At 32.7% G+C, this 16,142-nt stretch overlaps 1 protein-coding gene across 2 annotated transcripts in view; it reads right to left on the reverse strand.

Moving 5' to 3' along the window:
* The window catches only part of NOVA1 (NOVA alternative splicing regulator 1), a 149,525-nt gene that overhangs the window by 84,422 nt on the left and 48,961 nt on the right, over positions 1-16,142 (reverse strand). The gene's annotated exons all lie outside the window — the stretch shown is intronic.

Consider the following 16,142-nt stretch of genomic DNA (forward strand, 5'->3'; position numbering starts at 1 on the left):
TGGTTAATGCTCTTGAGATTTGTTATCTGAATATGGAAAGGCTGGGGGCAGGAGTTATAGGGGAATGGCTCCATCATAATGCCCTGGAATCTGTGAACGTAGCCTTACAGGCCACACAGGCAATGTTTTTAATGCAGCTAATGCGCATCTTCCCAGAATGTGTTGTGATCTTTTTGGAACATGGAAAATGGGAGGCTTATAGGAGCTGCTATGAGGCCACCCCCAACTCACCTCCCTACCATCAGGGAGGCTATCATGAGACAGTTTCTCATAGCTTCGCAGGTTCTGATGAGCTAGCTATAAGGTTTCCTACCTCACCCTGCCCGACCCTCAACCCCTTAGGGTATAGCTGCAGACTAATAAGTATTTAGCTGTAGTCTAGAACTGGCTCCTCAGTAATGAGATATCCCATTACTCATACTGCAGTCATCCAGCACCTTTGTTTTCATGTTGTCCTTTTATTGTGTGGGACAAGGACCTGGGAATGTAGTACCTTTGACTCCTCCTCCCTTTGTTGTCTATGTTAGTAATAAACTGAATCTAAAAGTAGCTCATTTTATGTTTGCCAGTTGATTCTGTCAGTCAGGAGTTGGCCTTGCCCTTACCTGTCTGCTGCGTGTTTGAAAGAAATATAAACTATGGTATATTCATTCTGTTAAATACTCTATAGAAGTAGAAAATGAATGAAGGTATCAACATGGGAACATTTATCAGACATGCCGCTAAGATTTAAAAAAAAGCAAGTATAACATGTTTATTTCAGGTTTATATTAAAAAACAACCATACAAATGTGTATACCTCTGTAAAGTATTTGTTAGTAAAAATATTTTTAAAATAATCAGAAAAGAAATACGTTGAATTTTTAACAGTTAGCTCTGGGAGAAGACCAAAGGAGTAGGTAAGAAGGTATTTTCACTATTTACCCTACATTAATATTATTTGAACTTTTCAAAACAAAGTATCCATGAATTACCCATTTAACTAAAAGAGATGATTAAAATGATTACAAGTATATATTTATTGGTACCCATTAATAATTAAGCTCTCTGCTGGGGGTGCAGAGGTGCAAACACATAAAACATAAAAAAGTATGACCACTATGTGTTAAGTAAATAAATATTAGAATCCACATCTACCTTATCTAAATATCATCTTCTCTAAACTTTAGTTTGAATATAATAATATTAGCAATAATGACACTCAACACTATTTACTGAATATTTTATATCTGACAAGAACAATGATAGGGTATTTATATATACAAATTCATTCAAGACAGAAGAAGCATCCTTTCATTTGTTGGATGGGTATAGCAGCTAGAATAGTATTTCTCACATAAACCAATAACAAGTCTATCTTTAAATTCAAAAGAAAATCTGTCTGCTCATTTCTCTACATTCTATATTCAAAGCCCATCAAATGTGTGGAGATAACTCTTTCAGCCTTCTATTAAATATACTTATTGATCAAATTTGTTTCCATACCATGGTCAACTATTAACTCAAAACAGATCTCAAAAAAGTTAAATGATAAGACTTCTAGGAGAAAATACAGACAAAAACTTGACATTTGCAAAACTTTAAGATACAAAAAGCAATAACTATAAAAGACATATGTAAACTGAACTTCATGAAAATTAAAAGTTTCTGCTCCTTGAAGGGCACAAATAAGTAAATGAAAAGATAAGCCATAATGTGGAAGAAAATATTCATGACACATATATCTGACAAAGAACTTGTATCCAGAATATGTAAAGAACTCCTTGTAACTTAGTAAGATGAAAACAATCCAATAAACATGTGCAAAAGAACTAAACAGACAGCTGACAAGAGAAAATATATCAATGGTCAATGAGCACAAGAAAACCTACTAGGGAATGCAAATTAAATTAGCACAAGAAAACCTACTAGGGAATGCAAATTAAATCGCATGTATCACAATGCAATACAACTACATACAATTTATAATGGCTAAAATTTTAAAAGACTGACACTACCATGTACTGGTGAGGATATGGACCAACTGAAATGCTCATATATTGGCAGTAGGAATGTAAAATGGCACAACCTCTTTAGAATACTGGCAGTTTCTTATGAAGTTTAATATTCCATATGATCCAGATATTCTATTCTTAAGTATTTACTGAAGAGAAATGAAAACACCTGTTTGCACAAAGACTTGAACTCAAATGTTCACAGTAATTTTATTCTAATAGTCAAAAACTGAAAGCAACTGAAATGGCCATCAACAGGTGAATGAAAAAAAACCTCACTACATATTCAGACATTAACTACTCCTTAACAATAAGAAGGAATAAATTATTTACGCATGCAACAACAGGGATGAATTTCAAAAACATTATGCAAAACAAAAGCAGACACAGGCTATATAATGTAAGATTCCATTTAAGTTAAAACCCTAGAAAAGTCAAATAAATCTATAGTAACAGAAAACAGATCAGTGATTGTCAGTGGCAGGAGTGGGTGTAGGTGTGAGAGGGGTTGAGAAGACCGGGGGAGGGGAGGATGGTCTGGCAAGGGACCCAGTGAAATTTTGGGCATGATGGAACTATACCATATTTTGACTGAGGTGGTAGTTACATGGACTTATATTACTTATATAAATAAGGCTCATAGGCAGAGACTTTGAAATCACCCTTATAAAACATGTCTTACAAGACTTTCCAATCTTTTGAGGCAGAAGATACTTCATTTTGATGTCCATATCTCATTGTCTACATACATCTGCTGAGAAATTACTTCAGACAAATTTTAATATTATGTCTAAACTCCCTCACTATAGAATTCTTCATTTCATTTCTCCAAATAAAGATTTACAAAAAATATTACTAAATAAAATATTATTTTTTTTTAGTTCACCCTTTATGCTATATGGTTCAGAAATCTCATTAGGATGTCTGTTTCTTTTCTCCTGGCTAACTACTGTATATACTGTTTGTAGTGGATAACCGTGGTTTCTAACATAATATGTATGATTCAGACATTGAATTTCCTTTTCTAACTTTTCACACTAGTGACAGCCTACCAACAATATAAGAAGCCTTTCAAATGAAATCAGAGCTATAGCTTCTAAAATAAAGATAAGGCAAATATTTTCTTCAACCCCAAATATACTTGGCAAAAGCTGGGTGCAGTCTTAACTTTTCTCTCATCTACTGTATGCAACCAGAAAACAAGTCTTTGGTGATTCTATTCTACTAGCATTTTTTCCATCTATATTATTTTCTTCCTTTGCATCTCTACTTACATCACTATTTCAGGAAGCACTTGTTTCTTTTGTGGTAATGCAATGGCTAACCTGTTTGTAACCATCCCACTGGCTTCAGTAGAGTCCTCCACGTTGCCAGTGGACTAATCTTTTAAATCTTTTAAAAACATGAATCTGTTGATGAAAAACCCAGAATTAATATTATTAACAGACTATCTATAGGAAAAAGTACAAATTCAAGAATAATATACAATATAGGTCCTACTTCCTATTTATTACTCCTTCCTGGCCAGACCTAAATTCTAGCTGTACTGATCTATTTGCAATTCTCTCAATCCTTCCTGTATTCAACTCTTTGTGGCCTTGGTTCCGGATACCTGCATTCAAGCTCTGTTTAAGTGTTAATTTCTTCAAGGAAGGGGTCACAAGCCAAGGAAAAGAGGCAGCCTCCAGAAGCTAGAACAGGCAAAGAAAGGGATTCTCCCCTATAGCCTCCAAAAGGAACCAGCCCTGTCAATACTTTAAATTTAGCCCAGTGAAACTGATTTTGGACTTTTGGCATTTCAAAACTGTAAGAGAACAAATCTGTGTTGTTTTAAGACACAAAATCTGTGGTAATTGTCATAAAACCACAGAAAACGATTACACTGATTACCTACAATATCAGTTAAATAAATAAAGATACAAAACAGCAAACAGGAATGACTTTAAATTAAATAAACAACTAAGAATGATCTTAAATGAAATGTGTTGGACATCTATATAGAAAAAGCTTTCCTGAGACAGAAAAGAAAAAAATAATCTCAGTTCATATATGAAATCCTAGATATTATAAGACTATCCTGTGCAAACAGGTTAATAGCTTTTTGGTTTTGTTTTTAACCCGTTAATAGTTTTAACACAATTTCACTAACACAGAAAACAGGAATACCTTATTTGAAAAGTATATTTGGTAAAATGATTTTAAATTCATAAGTAAAAAGAAATGGAATAATATACTAGAATAGTTGTTAAAATAAAGGATAATAGAATCAGGGAATTATTACCCTAGTAGATAACTCTAAATAATAAGATACTATAAAGCAGTAATGAGTAACATAAGAATTAATATAACAATGTACGAGCATAAATAACCCTTTCCCCCAAATCCCTGGAATACATACAAATTTAGCACGAAAACAGTATACGTGATTACTTGTAATTCATATGGCTGGCATAACTGGATTACTACTTAGAAAATATACAGTGAGAACTTTTCCTCTCAAATATTAAAATAAGATATAAATTATATAAATTAGAGATTCTAATATAAATTAGAGATTCACAAAGTAAGATCAAACCATAAGTAATCATATATTTAACCTCAGAATGAAGAAAGTTATTTTAAGTAAAGACATGAAAGGAAAAGGGAAAATATGCTAGATTTGATCATAAAAAATACTTAATTTTGTATGTGAAAAACACCATAATTGTTTTACATTATGGGGGAACAGATGGGGAGGAATGGGCCAAGATTTAAATGCACATAATTATCAGGAATTGAAAAACTGGATGAGAAAGATACACCCATACACTACAACTACAAGTGTAAACTTAAGTTTTCGTAAGTATAATTTGGCACTGAATCTTTATTTTTCTAATTTTTTAAAGATTTTATTTACTTGAGGAGAGAGCAAGAGCATGAACACGGGGGGGGGGGAGGGAGATAGAGACAGACGGAGAGGAAGAAGCAGGCTCCCCACTGAGCAGGGAACTGGTTGAGGGGCTGGATCCCAGGACCCTGGGATCAGGACCTGAGCTGAAGGCAGACACTTAACTGACTGAGCCACCCAGATGTCCCCTGTATCTTTAAAAGTCTTAAAATACTACATGTACTCCTGTGACCCAGTAAATCCGTTATTCTGTTTACTAATTTATAAGAACAATCATAAATGAACACAAAAACTTAAATACAATACTATGTACTATTATTTATATCAAAAAAAGATTGAAACAAGTATAAGAGACCAATTAAATATATTATAACAAATGCCTCAAATGGAATATTCTACAGACCTTAAAAAAATTACACTGGTGAACAATGAAGTAAATATGTATCATCTAAATAATGCATAGGGTACAATATTAAATGAAAAAAGATGAAAAGCTCTATATATAGTATGATCTTTATTCTGTAAATAAATGTGCAATAAGATTAGAAGAAAGCACAGAAACACATTTATAAGACCTGTTTTTATCTTCAATACTTTCTTTAATTCATGAAAATAAATGATAACTTTATATTCAGAAACATTTTAATTAGAATACAGGAAAATGGAATGTCTCCAGATTGGAAAGTTTTTCTTTTCCTTCTAAAAGTAATGAAAAGGTCATATACAAAAAACAAAAACAAAAAACTTCATTGATTTGACTCTGAAAATAGAAAATGCTTCATATAAAAAGAGCCACGAACAAGAATGAAGGCAACTGATTAAAGGGCAAAATCACAAGCATATGGGACAAACAGCTAACATCCTTGTATCACCCACTTGACAATGTATATTAATTACATACAAATGCCCAACAATATTTGAGCCTCAGAGGGCGCAGCAGTAAACAAATAAGAGTAGACACTTGCCCTCATAAATCTTTCATTCTCATTGGAAAGTACAGGTAATAAGTAAGTAATGAAAAACTTCAGACAGCGGTCTATGAAGACTAAAAGAGCCTGGGGGCAGGGGGAACAAGCACAACAGAGGCAGTCATGTGGCAGAATGTGAAAGGTGTGAGAGGGAATGTTAGGTTAGGAAGCTGGAAACAGCTCCTCTAAGGAGGTAACAGTTGAGCTGAAGCATGAATGACAAGATAGTCAACCATGTGAAGACTGGCTGAAGAGGGATTCAGAAAATGCAGAATCACAAGTGCAAATTCCATGAGGCAAGAAAGCTTGTCTGAGAAATAGTTGAAGTGTCTAGAGCATAAGGGACATGGGTGAGACTAACATAAGATAAATTTAAAAATCTCAAGGCCAAATAATGTTGGGATGTTTAGATCTCTATAGTTAATGTGACCTTTCAAATCGATTAGGAAAATGACATCTCAACATAAACAAGGCTAGAAACAATTCACAATTGGAAAACCACAACCTGTTAATACACACATTAACAATTCAGTCTAGCTAGTAAGAAGGATATAATTTTCTACCTTTCAAATTGACAAGCAATCACAAATCATTGTTTATATACAATGACAGTGAGGTGAGAAAATGATGAAACATTAATGTTATTTATGCTAGCAGAAAGTAAGGAAAAATAATCAAGAATAGAGTGTAATTTAAATAAATTATGGTACATTTTTACCATGGAAAAGTCTAAGTCCATTAAATTATATCTTCAAAAAACATTTCATGTTTAATTATGTCTGATATTGCTGATTACACCATTTCTAATCCATTCACAAATTCTATCAGTGCTCCTCTAAAACATCCTGCCTGTCATTATTTCTACTGCCAAAAGCCCTAATCCTAGACACCATAATTTCTGGGACTACTGCAATAAACTTCCTAATAATTACCTCTCCTAGACCCTAACTCCTTTTCCCTGTTTATCTTCCACACAGCCAGAAAAGTGATGTCCTCGGTGCTAATCATTATAAAACTTCAGTACCCAATGTCTTCACACTGTAACTATGATACAATTCCAACTTCTTACTATGGCCCACTTGATCTAGTCCCTGAATTATTTCAAAGACCTCTCACCTCCTGCCACACTCTCACCCACCTCCCCTCCCAACAATGTTCAACACGCACAGCATTTCTTTCTCTTCTTCCAACATGCCAAACTCACTCGGATCCAAAGACCTTTTGTCCTTGTTATTCCTGATGCCTGGTATGTGATTTTTCTTCCTCCTAATCATTTGGAGCTCAACTCAAATGTTCCATCTTCGATGTTTCCTCTCACCATCCTAGCTAAAGTATACTCCACCTCAACATTTTTGATCATATGCATTTATTTCCTTCCCAGTATTTACGCATTTCTAAAATTATGTATTTATTCAGTGTTTCTCTGCCTCTTCAGCAACAATAAAAGCCCCATAAGAGCAAAGACTTTCTGCATTTCCAGCGTGTAGGACAGTGCCTAGCACACAATATCACTAAATAAACATTTATTGAATGAATCAAGAGTAAAAATAATTGAATATTATACAAATAACAGAATGTTAATTATATTTAACTTAGTAAGTGATATGCAAACCATGAATATCATGCAATATATAGGGTATAAAAGCAACATATGCTATAATTAATATATATATGTAAATCTGGAAAGTAGATTAAAAAATCTTTGCAGGCTTCACATTTTATTTTTATATAGCAAAAATAAAATTAAACTGATTTGAAAATTTATCATTTCAAATAATTGAGACATGAGACTATAAAAAGGTAAATTTACAAAATTATAAGTTCTTATGTACACATGTGTATGTGTATAGATAGACGATAGATCTGGATAAAGATATATATATATATCTACACACACACATACACACTAAATGAAACAGGAGAGGAATGATGAAAAATAGGAACATATTGATCAAAATAATCAAAATTATAAACTGAAAATAATATTTTTGAGAACACATTTAAAAGGTCATCTTATTTCTGTATAACACTTTCATTCAAATAATTTTACAAAACACTCTAAAAAGTCAGAATAAGCACATATTCAAATTCAATCAAATCTGTAATGACAACACCTTCTGTAAATCTGAAATTTACAGAAATGTAAATTCCCAGAAACCAGTGATTATCTTCAAAGACTACAATAAGAAGAGGCAAAAGGGAAAAATAAGTTCTCTATAAAGTTCTAACACAGGAAGCACTAAAATAGCCTTTAACGGAGTTATTCCTCTTAGGAGACCACTGTGTCCTCTTACCAGGATAAATCAGACCCACTTGTGGGACTAGCAGTTAGGTTGAAGACTTTTGCAAGATTGCAAAAGCAGCTTGCTTCCCATTTGTATTATATACTTCTAAAAGAGCTACAAAGGGCCTAATGTAAAAAGCGAAGTAATCAAGACTTCTGTTAAAATCACATTCTCAAGATAGCATATAACCATATTTTTTAAATGGGATCAAAGAAAAAAGACTGAAGTTTGTATAGTTATAGCAAGAGCCAACAAACCATCATATATACTAGCATACTGCCAGGAAAATCTGTTTTCACATAATTAGGACCAAGCCAAGTGTTCTTAATAGATATTCAGAATTCACTTAAAGCACTTTTCCTGGTAGTGTTAACACTAATAGGAGCATCACCAAGTTGAAATAATGTGTGATTAATTTTAACTGTGGCACTGCTCTGTGTTTTAGCAATCCATTCAAGAATTTTAAGGCTTAAATACAAGGAATCAACTACTTCACAATTAGCTGAGTGAACCCAGAAAGGATTTACTGAGACTATACTCCATGGAAAGCACAAAGGTGCATAAAATGTGGTTTCCATCTTCAAGAAAAATTTAATATAAACAGAGAGACAAGTCTAGTACACAAATTTTGGCAAGTGATAAATAATGAACTAGAGTTTACCAATGGATATAGAATGAAGTATACTGACTCCAGATACATCTTAGAAGCAAAATAATTAAGATCTGGAAATGAATAGGATGACATTCAAGTCAAAGGAGAGGAGAGAGTCGTTTATTTTGACCCTGGGTCACAAGATATTTGGTGAAGTCATAAGAATGACTGAGTTGGGAGGCGGACTGAGAATTGAGAACTAAAGATTTATTTTGGTTTCAGACATGCTGAGTCTGCCATAACCTGCTGCACAGGGGGAAAATGTGGAGCTAGAATTTCAGAGAGAAGCATAAAAAAAATATCAATCAAGGGCCAATTTCCATTTTTTAAAGATTTATTTATTTATTCCAGAGAGAGTGACAGAGGCAGAGAAAATCCTCAAGCTGACTCCCTGCTGAGCACAGAGCCTGATGCCCAAACCCGGCTGAATCCCAGGACCCTGAGATCATGACCTGAAACAAAATCAAAAGTCAGCTACTTAACCAGCTGAGCCACCCGGGCGCCCCTGGCCAATTTCCTTATTATGTGCACTTATATCTGTAATATAAGTAAGGTATTTTGCGTAGGAACATTACCTAGGTTTAAGTATAAAATAAAGATCTAGGTTTTGATGAATTTTACTGTTTATAATATTTATTCTTTTAACATTTTACTTGACCCACTAAAAGAAGGTTTCTAAATTAAAGTCCTATACAAAACCACAGTTGAAAAACAGGAAGAGACACTTAAAAGGAAAAGAAAATGGAATAACAAATATTTAAAAGGAAACTACATTTCAGATGGTATATTTTGAAAAACGGTGTTTTTTAACATTAATTTTCCTATTTGATAACTGGTCCATACCAGATGCTTCCTAAAAACCCTCCTGGATTTTAAGTTTTCCCAAGTATGCTCACAAAAACTTAGAAAAATAGAACTTTGTTCTTCCCAATATCAAACTTTTGTCGTATAGTAATATTCACCTTAAACTAAGTGAAAAATACAATAATAATTAATTTTACTAATTTTGTAAGATAAATAGAGTATCTGAATAACTACAGTGGTTAGGGAACAGAAATAAACAGTGTTTCTTGATCCCTAAAACTGAGAAACAATCACTTGGAACATCTTTTACAGTTTGTTCCTTCTTATGAAAACATACACAGAAAAATCTACTGGTATAAGCAATATGACTTCAGGCAAATAATCACACAGATTACAATTCCTGGCATCTATACTGCTTGAAATTCAACTAATCCTGAAATCTGCCATATTTGCTTTTTTAAAAAATTACTTTCAACCTGAACCTGCTTGGAATACCTGGTTATCCTTACTTACCATAGTTATATCCATCAACTGTAATAAAACAAGGAAGAAAAAGAAAGATTGCAGGGATAAACAGAGAAAACTGAGCCAAAAATAGAACTAAAACCTAAAATGACCGTGTCCCAGAACAGATAAAGAGCAATGCCACTGGGATAAAAAAAAGAAATCAGAGGCATAAAATATAATTCTTGCCCCCTCAAATATTTTTTGAAATATGGACAGAAATAATTAAGAATATAAGTATTATTCATTCAACAAAAGTTTTACAAACTTCAACCTCTGTTTGGAAGAGATTTATTCATTTAGCAAATAATATGGAGCACATAATAGAGACTAGGTGGTAAGGGGTTCACCAATAAATCAGTGGCTGTCTCAAAAATGCTCACAATCTAGTCAGAGTGACAAATTGATAGGTAATACAATCACAATTTACACAAAGTATTTGTGAAAACACAGTAAAGAAGTATTTATTCTAACTGCGAAAACCAATAAAGACTTCACCTAAATTGGGCATCAAAGACTGGAAAGGATTCCACCATGAGGAAAAAAGATAAAGGATATTCCAAACTCACAGAATAGCCTAACACAAGGCATGGAAATATAGAAATGGATGAACGCTCATAGAAATTTATAGAAATGCAAGCTGCCCATTATGGCCTCAATTTAGGTGGTGTAACAGGATAGTAAAATGGGAATATTCTTGTTTTCTCTGTTTCAGTTAGGACCCAAAGCTGAGAATGACAGGTTCCAAGTATTAAAACTGAGGTAATAGATCATCTATGCAACATTTGGAAAAAATGTCGCCAAAAATTGCTCAGAAATTGTTTGGTTCATCATTCACATAAAAAAATGTAAGTATATATTGGAGGAGAGGGCCTTACATTGTTTGAGGAAGAAACAGAATAGCAATTCACTCAGAACTTGCCCTATGTCCTTTAGAATATAGGACATTTAAGGAATAACACAGGAACCGGACTTTGGCCTAAAAATAATCTAAAGGCAAGAGGTTAAGATGCCTTTAGTGTGAGGCTACTACCTTAGAAATGACCAACACTTCAGAATTTGTGAAGTAAAGAATTATATTTTCCAATGGGACAGGTAAGGACTCCTGGGAAAGGAACTAGCATCAAGCCATTTTTAAAGGAATTCTACACAGAGACTGCAAAGGAAACAAGATAATCCCAGAAGAAAGAGGTTCAAAGCAGACTAGAAAGTCGGAAACTAAGGATAGTAGCCAAAAGAAGATAAACAAAGGAAGTATCAATTGTATCCAGGAATTACAAATTGGGGAGTTTTTGATAAACTCAGAAAAGCAAAAGAAAGCTAGATTTCCAACATACCTTTACTGCCAATTAGTTCTTCTCTATTTCTAATCTCAGACTTTGGAAGACCCAGGAGTAGTAAGAGGAATAGGAGAAAAAGTAAGGCATAAAGAAATTAATACAAATGTCTACTACTTGACATGTCCCCACTCAGGTTTTTAAGCTTTCTTTGAACAAAGCTGACATAAGGAAAAAATTTCACATTGGATGAAGTTTGGAATTTTACTTTCTTAGCCACATTTTTTAAATTTACCTGAAAAGTAAGTGTGTTTTGAAATGCCAGGGAGTGCTCAAAGAAAGAATTAAAGAGAGAATGCAAAGCACAACAGAGAGACAGAAGAGGAAGAGGAAGATGAGCAAGAGAAGAGATAAAAACACTGGCGCAGCATGTATCAAGGGGCAGAAAAGAAAATATTCAGGATGAGATTTCAGGTTCAGTGACAGGAAAGAATAAAGTAACTTTCCACTTGTACCCCAGTGGGTACCCACTTGTACCCTAGTGGATTCTTAATAAATCCATTAGGAGTGATAATGGTGAGCAAAGCAGTCTATTATAAAAGGCCATATTTTTTTAAAAAGATTCATTTATTTCTTTTGGGGGGGAGGGGCAAAGGGAGAGGGAAAGAATCTCAAGCAGACTCCCCACTAAGTGCTGAGCTGCATGTGGGGCTCGATCTCACTGCCCTGAGATCATGACCTGAGCCGAAATCAGGAGTCTGATGCTTAACTGACTGAGCCACCCAAGTGCCCCCAAAGGCCATAATTTTGATATGATTACTGTGGAGTTTAAAATCTTTTCTATAAATGTAGAAAAATTAAAGATTACTTTTAAGGAGTACAAATCATATATTGTGAATTTGTTTAGGGGGAACTTAACATCTATTTCTAAAATGTTCACTCTGTTTCCTGAATTGAAGAAACTCTGTTAAGTACTGGGTAAAAGAAGTTAAAGGCAGACTCCACTCTCAATAAATTTACAAAGGAAACAGGCACAAAGGCAGTTACAATAGAGGAGATATCTGCTAGAACAGGAATAACCAAAGCCTATAGGACCATACAGAAGGGTCATCTAACAGAAGTATAAGGGATGAAGGAGGAGTAAGAAACATCTTAGTAAGGAGAAATCTAAAAAGTGAGACTTGAAGGATGAGGTCAAATTATACAGATGATAGCAGCCGATGGATAAAGGGGTGTGTGAGCAGTTGGAAAGACTGCTGCAGGGAGACAAAGGCCCAAAGAAAGCATGACATACTCTGGGAACTGCAAAGCGCTGAGTATCTATTGATCAATACATGCAGTTCGCAAGGAAAGAAATGAGATTGAGGACATAAGTGGGGAGCCAGATCACATGCACAGAATTTAGATTTTATCTTAAGATAAAAATGAGGTCCACTGAAGTTTTAATAACACTCATTTTCTATATACTGCACATCTGGCATATGCAAAGCACTCTTTCACATATGTTTTATTGGTTCCTCACAACAACCCTGTGAGGTAGGTGTAATGATTTCTTATTAACAGATTAAAAAAAAAAACAAAAAACCCTTACAGTTGTTAAGCATTTATTTTATACTTTATTAAATAGATATGAAGTGGCAGTCAGGATTCCAGGCCATGCTTCAGAAATATATTAGGAACATCACACACACACACACACACACACACACACACACTTCACCTATGACACATAGAAATTTCAGAGTTAAAGACAAATTTTAAGTAATAAATGTTTGTTAACTTAGTACTAAAGATAAGGAGATTTGTGGCATAAGTAGTCCTTTATACACACTTACACTTTCAAAATTTTCAACTAATTAAAATTATATGAGAAATATCTGCAGAATTCATAAAAAATGACAGGAATTAGTTGATATATAAAATAAGAATAACAAACATTGCGGTAATTATATGAATGTCTTATCTTTATATAACTGGCCTAAGGTTATTTGGAAAAAAAAAACACTTCACATTTATCTAAAATATGTAAATTCAAACTGCAAATAATGTTCTATGGATATAAATTATGTTTTATTTCTATTATGATAGAAAATAATGTCTGACTAGTAACGTTTCTTAAATAAAGTAACTCAAATATTAACCATTTAGTATAAAAAGAATTGCCTACCTAATGTTAAATTATAAAATCATCTCCCCATTATTCACTATAAAACATTTGAAAGTGTTTCATTTCCCTATCACATGACAAGAATCTGTTCAGACAAATTTGACACGACAAATAGTTTTTTAGAAATCTGTTTGGGATGAATATAAAAATATGCCCCTAATTGAAAAGATAAGAGTGTACATTTTATAAAACTAAGAAGAATGAGAATTTTAAAATATGGATTGAAACTCATATGAAAATGTATGTTCTTTAAAATTAGTTTAAATTAGGTAAAATCTACACCTAAAATACATTTCCTTATATTTTATTTTCTCATCAATTTCACTATTTCTTCAGTTGGTGATCTATTTCTTTTTAAAGCCTCCAAGTGAAAGCTAGATGTTGCCAGAACATTACTCCTAGAGGTCTAAGCACATATTATTAAGTGTTAAAAAGTCATGTTATCTATGTATTTGCTTCATTTTTTCTATTTCAAACAGAAGATTATACTGGGGAAGATGAAAAAAATACAGATTTAAGACTTAATTACTCTTGATTTAGTATTTTCAGAAATACTATTCCAAAATTATTAAATAAATATAAATTATGTAATAAGCCCAACCACAATTTTGGTCCTTCAGAATAAGATGAAGAGCCCTCCCTGGGAAAACAAACAATCAAATAGAGATATTAAGTATCTATAAGATACTTTATGCAACGAAGATAATTTCTAAATAAACTAAACAAATGCTCCAAATATGCAGTTTAAATTAAATACCAACATTTTCCTTTATTTTTAATTATACAAGGAGTACATGTTTGTTAAATTTATATAATACACAAGTATATTCAATAAAAATGAAGTTTCCATCTAATTCCCTTTTCCAAATAACATACGTTGTAAGTATATTAAAGTATAAGATTCATATGGTTAAAAATTGAATGTATTAAGTTGTTAAACTTACATCATCCACAAAAGGCCTAATATATAACATTTCTGTATAACTGAAAAACATATACTCGGATATGCACAACAGGTATGGTTTGCACTTTTTCATCAAAACAGTATATAAAGCATATGGTCTATTCTGTCAAATATAATAACTTCAGTTAATAAGATAAATGGGATTAAGCAATACTTACAATTACACTGTAGAAAATGCAAAAGAACCAATTATAGCAAATTAAATATTACATATACTAATAAAATACCTTCTTGCTAGATATACATAAGTAGATTATATTATATCTTAACTATACTCTTTAAAATATTAAATTTTACTTCTTTAGGGATTTAACTGTTGAAGTATTAAGTCTAAGTAAGGGGGAAAATCGCATTAAAAAGTTAGATTTTGGTAATATTTAGCTGCATTCCACTTTGAATGTAAATAAAGCCTAGTTTTTAAAAAATTTATCAGATGAATGGCATATTGAGAATTTTATTTATTCTCAAAAAATTTATTTCAAAACAGCAGGGTAACTCCGCTATAAAATTAGAGATAGTTAAAAATCTTGGTAGGAAATCAGACCTCTTCTTTTGACTCTAAAATACCATCGCTTGGCATTTAATTAACACAAATAATATTCTAACTAGAACAAAGTCACTTGCACCAAAATATCTTGATTACATAATGTAAGGTACAATTCTGAATACACAGAATTCTGCCCCTGAGTTAAACAGAAAACACGTAAAGAAAGGGTCTGTAGAGATAATTTCTTCCACCCACCTCATTTTACAAGTAAGTAAACTGTGGCCCAGAAAGGCTTTTATCTGCTTTCATTGAGAATCTATAGGCATAGAGATGTACACAAGTATCATTTAAATTATGATATAATTTAAAGTTACCTAAAACAAATGACACTATATTTCATATAATTAAGACTCTGAAGAGTAAGAAATCTAATTCCTTGCTACAGAAATGTCTACGGATACATTAAAAAAAAAAAAAAAAAAAAAGCTAGTGAGCCATACTATTGGCTAGAAAAGCAAAACCATGAAGTATAACAACCCATATCATATTGTTTAACAATAGACACAGCAGTTTCTAATGTTATTTTCCTATCCTATAAGGCATAAACATGCCAAATTGTTACTAAAGATAGCACTCTGGTAAAATGCTTTTACAAAAGGAAAAAGAAAATCATTAAAAAACAAAGCGGGAGAGAAAGACTAAAATACATGAAGTGAAAGTTCAAATATTTACTGTTTCTTCTCTCCCAAGCTTTGTTTCAATACGTTAAAAGAAAATTCTTTTCTTCATGCTTCTAAAACAAAGAATCAAAACTAGATTCATTATAAACTGGCTTTGTTGCAAAGCTTTCACCCAAGAATGAAAGTATTAAGACTAAGACATAAAACATTGTAAGCAAAGCTAATTGGGATGTTCCTGTTGAATTTTAAGTTGATTTGCTACTTTAAGAACACAGCTCTAAAATCTTAGATAATATTGGTTTGGTTATATTGAAAAATAAATTGCTTCTTTTAAGCTTCATTAAAAGTGAAGTATTTATAAAAGCACTTTAGTTTCATATGCTTTTAGAATTAAATAATTGCCAAGGAGTGCATCCATTTGTTTGTTATTCAATTCAGTACCAATCACAAATTAGATGACCTTAAAATAAAAT

The sequence above is a fragment of the Ursus americanus genome, chromosome 35 (genome assembly GCF_024610735.1).
Source record: "Ursus americanus isolate L20-20 chromosome 35, mUrsAme1.1.p, whole genome shotgun sequence".
Lineage (NCBI taxonomy): Eukaryota > Metazoa > Chordata > Mammalia > Carnivora > Ursidae > Ursus > Ursus americanus.